Here is a 7,745-nt window from a genome sequence, read left to right as displayed (position 1 = left end):
GGAGATTACCACCGAGTCTTCAATCTGTTTTGTATTACATTTTTTGTCATTAAACAAAACACAATTGAACTATCTGTCTGTGCGATCTATGGTCCAGATAATGCCAATGGAACGGTATTAAAAGAAGACAAAATAAAAGTTGCATTAAAGTGTTTCTGTCACATTTATACAACATGCGGGTGGGAGTTGGGGGCTAGTGGCATTTTAATGTCAGCCAATGATATGAGACCACTGTAAACCAAACTCATACACAGGGCCCGATTGACAGTGGGGCGGATGGGACTGCAGGCCTCTGTGTAAAAATAGGCCCATTACCAGTTCTGTAACAGGCCACTCCCTGGGTGTCTAGCCAGATGCAGAAGGGCTGGATGACAGAAGTGATGTCGACCCCACAACCCAGCACCTGGGCAGTAGCAATGCTTGCACAGACCTAGTTATGGTGATGTCATAAGTATTAATACTGTGTTTTGGTTTTCCTTACTTATTTAGTGAAACATTGGGGCTGATAGTGTAGATGGACACACCCACATTGAACTGGCCACACCCCACACTGCACATTCCACACCCACATGACACTGGCCACACTCACATGGCACTGGCCACACCCACACGGCACTGGCCACACCCACACAGCACTGCTCACAGTCCTACGGCTTCTCCTATGGAGATGTATCAAGCAGCTCATAGCAACCAATCAGCTCCTACCTAACATTTTATGGAATGTTCTTGAAAAATGCTACCTCAAAGGGGATATATATATACAGATGGGGCAGGCATCTTCTTTGCTGGCGAATCGCCAGAACGTCACCGCTGGTGATCCGCCAGCGGCCTACCTCACCATCTGACTGAGACGCGCGTGCGTCTCAATCTCCGTCGGCGGGGCGACGGGAACCCTGTCCGTCTCCGCTTCAGGGAGACAGACAGGGTTAGGGGTGGTGCGGGCAGGCGGTGGGGACCCTGGGTGACCGCCGACAAGCATTGCGAATGGATGTTTTGCATGAACATCCATTCGCAGGGTTGCGTGGGGATCCGAAAACATTCGACGGTCACCGACCATCGAATGATTTCTGTAGCGCTCGCTAATCTATATCACTCTCTGGTGACTTAGACTTGCTGCGTCCTGCTCCAAGAACAGGGCAGGCAGCTGTCCGGAAGGCAGGTGGCTGCCCCCTTTTGCATGGGGACGCCCAGCATTTTCCTGAGCGCACCCAGCATATCCTACGTTTGTATGCGAACACCCCCTGTAGGCATTTCCCGCTGCAAGCTTCTCAATGACTATGTAAGTCTCCGAATGCGCCCGCACAGAAGCCCTGCACATCCGCATGGGGAAGTCGACATGGGCGTGTCGCATGTATGCCGCAGAAATAGGCTGCGTTCAGAGCTGTCCTTATGCAGGAGGCACTACACAGGCAGTTTGTGCTGATGGTGTGCCTGGAGACCCACAGCGATGCAAATCCCCTGTTCTAACGTTCCACAAGTGGGCATCTCAGTTGTTTCCATCCTTATCATAAAGGCGCAGGTACGGCTCTGCCAAATGAAGCGGCGTCCATGTCTGTCTAAATCAGCACCAGGCCCAATGGATTCATTGTCAATCAAGACTGGGAAAACCCTTTGGTGACCTGATAACCAGGATCCTGCAGATGGCACTATCCGGGCCCCATGTCACGTACTGGCATACACAGCACAGTTCTCCATTCTCATCTACGTGAAGTACCGTACGAATAATAAAAAAAAAAAGTATATGGATTTTGCTTCTTATTTTGAATCATAATTTAATGTATTCCATAAACGAAAGTACGGTATTGCACGAATTCTATATTAAAAGATTAATTAAAAATCTTGACAGGTATTGATATGAATGCGCCTGTTTTCTGTGAACCTCCACGAAGGATGGTTACATAATACTCGCATCTCATTTGTGTGCGGCTCCGCGATATAACTTTTGCATATAATCTGCATACATTTTAGAATACACCGTTCCTTTATACTTTAGAACGTAAAGCAGTCATTCAATAAAACAAAGATTGTCAGGTGGGAACGTCTCACTTTAGAGCCATTTGTTCAGACGCCCGGTGGAAATCGACTGTGGGGCGATTTAAAATGATAGGGTAATATACAGGCGCACTGTAAAATATGTATACAGTATACATCCGTTTCGCTGTTTTCTTTGTTTTATTGTTTGTTTGTTTGTTTTTCTTCTATGATTTTCTTTACACTATAATGTTTATGGGTATTTCAAACAGAACGAACCAATTATACCTTGCTAGGGAATAAAAAATATGTAACTATTTAAATATAGGACATTACATACAGATGGAGCGGGTCTTGTCTTTGCAGGGGATGGCGGAAGATTCGCCATCTGCCATCCCACGCCAGCCGCCGTAAGGTCCCCCCCGGGTCCCTGCCGCCTCGCCGAGGGTCACCCCGGGTCCCCGCCGCCTCGCCGCACCCCCCTAACCCTGTCCATCTCCCTGAAGCGGAGACGGACAGTGTTCCCGTGTAAGACGCACGCGCGCCTCAGTCAGATGGAGCGCCTCTCCGCCGGTGACCGCCAGCGGACAGATTCTGGCGCTGGTGGGGCAAGAGCGAGAGGCGCTCCATCTGTATACAATCAGTGTGGTTCCCAAGACTTGTGAGATCTGCTGTTAACATGGTGATAGGAGTAATGCTTAAACTCTTTGTAAATGCATGGAAAATGTACATACGTGGCCTGTGGTTAGGCAACCGCACACTTACAGGATCGATCACCCTGACTTGTGGTGTGGTATGACAGTCCCACAATCGGTATCCCGACGCTCAGTATCCGGACATTGGAATTCCGACTGCCGGTGCTCCGACGGGGGGGGGGGGGGGGGGGACACAAAGAAGCTTCGCTTGCCACAGGTTTTATTCTCCCTCTATGGGGGTCGTGGACCCCCACAAGGGAAAATAGCCCCTGTCAGTCGAGATCCCGACTGTCGGGCATTTAAACAGTCAGGATTCCGATGTTGGAGTACTGACCGTTGGAATCAAGACTGTCGGGCAGTCATCTGGCACCCGACTGATCATATTGCATCTAAATGACCGTTGGCTTGGGTGTGTAATAGGCTTTCAGCCAATGCCTTGTCAATACATAGTTGTTAGCCTTTATGATTTCAGTCAATGGGCCTGATTCAGTCCTGGGCGCTGATCTACAAAGTTGCAGATGACTGCGATTAGATAGCCGCCGCCAATACAGAAAGAAAACCTGCCCCGTGCAAGTCTGCGAGAGAATTCTGAATGGATCCCTATTCGCTATTCTCAGCAAATCCATACACAATTCCTGAATCATCAAGTTATTTTTCTAGTCTGTGCAAATGTGAGTAACTTTGACCCTTCCACAACTCTTAAAACAGAAAGAAGCTGATCGAGGCCAGCGCTGATGTCACATGCCCATCCTTAAAATGGCTACGCACATCTCCATTTTTCAGAAAACGGCCGGATACCACTCCTAAACACCAGCTTCCTGTCAGTCAAATTATGAGCGTATTGCGATTTTGATCCAGAGCCGGACTGGCCATCTGGCACTTCTGTGCGCCTCCCGATCGGTGCACAGAGAGAGCCGCCAGACTTGCGGTGAGTCTGGCTCTCTCTCTGTGCGTCGCTGAGGTCCAGGAGAGAGGGTGACAACACACGCTGCTATTACCCTCTGCCGCTTTACTTAAGCAGCCCATACACGGTCCGTTTAACGGATCTGTTTGGGACTTAATTAGCACACATCGGATCGGATCCCTAGTGCATGCAGTGTGCATGCACTGCGATCCGATCCGATATGTACCTAGTACAAAAAGTATGTGCAGCACATACTTTTTGTACCGTACTATGTGATGCGCGGGAGCGCGCATCGCATAGTACAGAACGGAGCCGTACACAACAGACCGTGTATGGGCTCCTTTACTTGGATATATATATACATACATAACACATGAAAAGCCTGTGTTTGTCCCTCTGTACCTTACTCTGTAGGACTGTAGGAGACCTCATAGGCTCAGTGTAGCCTCTGATTAAAAACCCTCCCGTGACTAGGCTCCCATTTAAAGATGATTTCCTCACTGCACATGCTTTGATGGCACCAATGCCCCTCTAGAGCTATCCACCAATCAGAGGCCAGCACTCTCTAGCTGCCTCACAGCCATAGGCGAATCTAGAAATATGCTAAAGGGTGGTCCTAGACTAGAGATAGTGGATTTGCGCGTGGCGAATCCGTGGGCGGGGATTTTTTTACCAAGGGGCGTGGCCTAAAAGGGGTGTGACCTCATTTGAGGGGTGTGGCTTAACAGGGGCAAGTCACTCCCCCATTTTAATAAAAGCCATTGCTGGGCACGGCCCCTGCCCAGTGCCAGGCCAGCCCAGCAATGGCTTTTGTTTAAAAAAAAAAAAAGGCTGTAATCTTTCTCAGTGCCCTGCCCAGTGCCCTACAGGCCCTGTATTGCATGGGCAGGGCCTGTAGGGCACTGGGCAGGGCACTGAGAAAGATTACAGCGGGTTTTTTTTTATAAAAAGGCATTGCTGGACACTGGGCAGGGCACTGGGAAAGATTACAGCCTTTTTTTTTTTTTTATAGAAGCCATTGCTGGGCTGGCACTGGGCAGAGCGCTGGGCAAGATGTTTCACATTGCATAATAGAAATCACAGGCAGCAGTGAGTCACTGCTGCACTTACCGATGGGAGCCAGTGGGAGTCTGCCTGCCAATTCCCGCCGACACGTGTCCTGCTGTGCTGGCCGGGCTGCTGTGCCACACAAACACACGTGCGCGCTAGCCCCCGTCGCAGCAGCACCTGCAGGAGGGAGGGGGGACGGAGGAGGAGGAAGACGGCGCAGCCCAAGGTCACGTGGCGGTGCACGCTCCGCAAAGGACCATGGGAGGAGCTGCGTGCAGTCGGTCCTGTGAGCATATTTATAATGTAAAATCTGGGCAGCGGCGGGCACATTTAATATTTAAAGCTACAGGCGCCGGGCAGTCTAATGGGTGGTCCGGTGCACCCCCGGACCACCCCTTAGACAAAAACCCGTGTCCAAAGCTGCTTTGTGTCTCTGTACAGATAAATGTACATACGGAAACCATGGCTCCACTGCACCGGACTTCGCCGCTGTGTCCGATTAATAACATGCACCAATGTTCTATGTCTGTTACTATAGCGATGTTCTGAATTATACTGGTAGGGATACGCACTGACAACAACAGTTCTCTGTGCCATCCTGTATTGTCATACTATTAATAGGGAGAACTGGACATTTAAAGATTTTGTGGCAGATTTATGAAGCCCGGGGGAAGTGTTAAAACGGCTGGTACTTTATCAACGGCCAATCGGCTCCCAACTGTCACATTACAGACTAGGTTAGACAAATGACAGTTTGGAGCTGTCCGGCCTGTGGTAAAGTGCCAGACACGTGATCACTTCACCGGGCTTAATATATTTGTCCCTTTATGAGGTCTTGGAGAGAGATAAAGTGGCCGGTGATAACACACCAGCCATTCAGCTTCTAACCATCATTTTTGAATCACAGCAGTTAGGAAATAATTGGGTGGATACTTTATGGGGTATTCATTATGGGATTCCGTCTGTCGGAACATCCCGATGGTCAGAATCCCGGGCCAGCTCAACTGAAACTCAACAGCCAGGTTTCATTGGGCGTGTCGGCAAAAATGGCCGTGAATTCAACAATTCCATGGCCGTTTCCAACAAAACAGATCCAGGTACTTGTTTCCTAGCACGGCGCCCACTACGTTAATTGCGTAGAGGGCTATTCTGCGTAATAAAATCGTATTGCATCGATTTTAATCGCATGTGATGCGATGCGATTTTTAAAGTTAATTTATTCACTGCTTTCATGTTCCCAGGCCATCCCATCGCATCTCCCGAGAAATCGCATGCAATCGCATTGTGATTTTCTGGGGTGCTATGCCATGACATTAGGTATACAATAATATGATTGTATGTCCCAAAAATAGGTTTAATGCACCCCCCACTATCCACGACACCCCGAAGTGTGGCGAGCGCAGCGAGCCCCTCGAGGGGCGGCGGAGCGCATCCTCCGACTTTTTCATAACCCCCACTATCCACGTCGGCGTGGAGTTGACTTTATAAAGTGCAGCGAGCTACCGAGCCCAAAGTGTGGCAAACGCAGCGAGCCCCGCGAGTGGGACGCGGAATACATGTAAAGTAATAAGCGTCCCCTCGCGGGGCTCGCTGCGCTCGCCACACTATATAAAATCAACTCCACGCCGACGTGGATAGTGGGGTAATGAAAAAGTCAGAGGACGCATTCCGCCACCCCGCGCGGAGCTCACTGCGCTCACCGTGCTTCGGGGTGGCGTGGATAGTGGGGGGGGCATTAAACCTATTTTTGGAAGATAAAATCATATTATTGTATACCTAATGGCATGGCATCGCACACCCTATAAAATTTTGCGGGACATGCAATGCCATGCCATGCGATATAGCGGGGTACAATGCCCATAGAAAAAAAAGACATTAAAAAATTTCATCGCATCGCATGCCGCTATAATGGCCCATGCGATGCTATTTCCCTACGGTGCCGTGCTAGGAAACAAGTACCCAGATACAACTTGTTTTAAAGTCAGATCTGTTTTGTCGGAATCCGCCTTCAATGCTGTTGGAAAGGGCAGCACTGAATAGGCGGCAGGCGCTATTTCCCCCAGCGGAAATAGCGGCTGTCATTAAATACCCCCCTTTCTCTCTCTCCAAGGCTTTAGTACATAGACCTCTTAGTACACACGGTAGACCCTTTAATATCAACACAAGGAAATCCGTGCACAATAAAAAAATGAATTGATTTATTTTTCCCCAAAAAGGATCATAACAAAAAATGTTTTTATTTGTTTTGGCGCAAGGATACAAAGGCCAGACGTGTGTATTTATCATGTCCTGGTAGTAAACTAGTCCCAGCACATCCCGGCAAGCCGCGCAGGTCACGCGCACAGCTAGTGCGGCAGATCAATAAGCCCTTTTATGTACATCCACGGGACAATGTCAAAGCAATAACCATAACTTTCACTGCTTGGTACGTGGGATGCAGAGGACGCAAGCTGCCACTTGGGACATGCAAATATGCTCCTCAAGAAAGCGCCTTAGGAGCTGTTCATTAAGCAGGAGAATTTTTATCTTTGTGGGGTTAGGGTCTCCTGATAGTATCTTCATTTACAGGACTGTAAATCATCCTCTATTACGGTCACACAATATTCTAGGTAATTCTCACTGAAGCGATTGGGGTCATCGTTTGTAAGAGAGGGAACAAGGGTAAAGAAAGTCACAATCGTACTCTGCAAACACATAAAAGCGAAAATCCAGCGGCGCTACATCACAAACAGGAGCTGTGTATAGGGCACAATATTATGACACCAAGTGGACCTAGCGCTAACATAGGGGACCGATTCAGACCCACTCGTAGTGGGCCAAATTCGTCCGCTTCCTTGATGTTTGGGGTTTGCGCATTCTTATGAGCAACACTTGAGCGGCTTTGGCAAGTTTCACACTCGCCAAGCTGTTTGCTCCAGAGGGGGCACTAGGTGTTCCTCAGGGAACGCAGACAGGTCGATGCCTGCTCGGGGAAGGCAGCTGACATCACATGACTATGACCGGCCGTCGCCAGCCGGCACGTGCGCACGAGAAGCTCACGCACCCCATTCAGACGGAGCTCCCCCTGGGTCCCCGCCACTGGTCGCCGACGCCTGCCCCCCCCCTAACCCTGTCCATCTCCCTGA

The sequence above is a fragment of the Crinia signifera genome, chromosome 3 (genome assembly GCF_055691185.1).
Source record: "Crinia signifera chromosome 3, ASM5569118v1, whole genome shotgun sequence".
NCBI classification, from domain to species: domain Eukaryota; kingdom Metazoa; phylum Chordata; class Amphibia; order Anura; family Myobatrachidae; genus Crinia; species Crinia signifera.
This window is presented reverse-complemented; position numbering follows the sequence as displayed.